Consider the following 2,006-nt stretch of genomic DNA (forward strand, 5'->3'; position numbering starts at 1 on the left):
TCCGCCCCCACTGCAGAAGCTCCGCCTCTAAGGCACCACCCTACGTTCTCGGCTCCTCCCCAAAGCCCCACCTGGACAGCTTTGATTTCTCCCTTGAGGTTCTACGGAAGCAACTCCGGCTCCTCCCTGCCGACTCCATCCGAGCGGTTTCGGCTCTACACTTCCGGCCCCTTCCGAGCGGCCTCGGCTGCTTCCGCCGCCTCCTCGGGAGCCCGCTGTTCTTCTGAGACCTGTCGCGCCGACTCACGGTCCGCTTAGGCCGAGAAGGGTGTATGCCCTGCATCGCGGCCCCAGACAGCTGGGTCTCTGTGGCGCAATCGGTTAGCGCGTTCGGCTGTTAACCGAAAGGTTGGTGGTTCGAGCCCACCCAGGGACGGCAGTGCTCATTTTCCTGACATTAGCCCTACTAGAAGCTATTTTTAAATGAAGTTGGTAAAATAGGAGATTTTTAATCAAACGAGAGTCCAAACTACTGTCTTTCTATTAGGCTGGTAGTTGATGCAGTATACTTAATATTTGCATTTAATACGTGTCCGCAAAGTCATCCACCAACAGCACCACCCCCAGACTGAATTTGGCCAGTTCAGAGCAAACCTGGATTTGAAAGTGAAAGGAAAACTCAGTTAATTGCTTACTAATAAGTGAATGAATAAATAACATTGCTTTTTCTCAGAAAAATCAAACATCATCCAAAAGCCAACGTCATTTATGAATTTCTTGTCGCCTTTCCAAAGAATTTGAGGAGCTTTACGTGGAAGAAAAGCATGTGACAACATGCAGGAAAACTCATTTACACGTATGTGAAAGCCTAACAATCTAAGAAAATATTTAAAATTAATAAAGAAAAGCTATTAAACTCTGTTACAGCTTTTAAACAATATAGTTGAATATGAACATTAGAACATAGAAGACATTAAGTTGACCCTAAATTGCTAATGGAATTTTCTCCTGAAGTTAAAAAAAAAAGCAAAAAAGCAAATTGGAGAGCTTTAATTCTTAGTGTTCATAAACAGCATTCATTGCATATTTCCCCTCCATTTATCTATTGTATAGGTTCCCGTTTAAAAGATGTTAGATGACTTAGTTTCACAAAGAACACAGACACTTTGCAAGCAGCTGATTCACAGAAGACCTATCCAGATATTGAATAACCTGGTAATACAATATAACACAGTAATAGTTCAGCCAAGATTGAGGGAGTTCTTGGGTTAAGTACTTTGTCTCTGAGTCTATTTGTCATGTATAGAATTTAAAGATCTAGGAGAAGTGCTTAACTGGATCCCTAACTAAGCCTTAGAGAATGCTTCAGTCAAACACTGGCTAACAATTTCTCAAATAATTACTGATAATAAAATTTCTTCTGTTGTCTAGTCAGAAGCCCTAAGGAAAGTGAAACAGAGTTGCACTTTGGAAATTCCAGAATAATCGATAAAGCCACTGCTATGGAGTAATTCTGACTCCCAACAACCCTGTAACAGGACCAACCAAGTAGAACTGCCCCATGAGGGTTCCAAAGTTGTGACCTTTACAAGATCAGACTGTCACATCATTCTCCCACTGAGATCTTGTGGATTTGAACCATTGATCTTGTGGCCAACAGCACCACCAGAGCTCCTGAGCATCCCAAAAATATTCCTAGGTAGGACCACCCATCAAAATCCTATACTTGTCACCCACCAGTTTACAAGGGAAACAAGACAATGGGGAGAAATTAGGTCATAACATAATTTGTACACTTTTCCAGTCTAGTTTAAAACTTCAAGATATGTAAGGCGTAATATTTGGCTTTGGGAAAGAGCACTGAATAAACCAGGAACTTGCCAGGAGAATAACCAAATCTGGCTTGGGAGAAGTGCAGTCAGAATATTTCATAGATGTGAAAATGGAGAGAGACATCGTCATCTCATGTACTTGGGACACTTCATCAGGAAGCACTTGGAGAAGGATAGCGTGCTTGTTAAAGCAGTCATGTACCATCGAGTCAGAACTGACTCACAGCTGACCCT

The 2,006-nt window shown here is 42.4% G+C and overlaps 1 non-coding gene across 1 annotated transcript; it reads left to right on the plus strand.

The window, feature by feature from the left end:
• Window positions 1-302: 302 nt before the first annotated feature.
• Window positions 303-376, plus strand: TRNAN-GUU. The gene has a single exon. It is a non-coding gene; the product is annotated as a tRNA-Asn (tRNA).
• Window positions 377-2,006: the final 1,630 nt, after the last annotated feature.

Source organism: Elephantulus edwardii, unplaced genomic scaffold (genome assembly GCF_000299155.1).
Source record: "Elephantulus edwardii isolate Elephantulus edwardi_28Jun2011 unplaced genomic scaffold, EleEdw1.0 scaffold00134, whole genome shotgun sequence".
Classification (NCBI taxonomy): domain Eukaryota; kingdom Metazoa; phylum Chordata; class Mammalia; order Macroscelidea; family Macroscelididae; genus Elephantulus; species Elephantulus edwardii.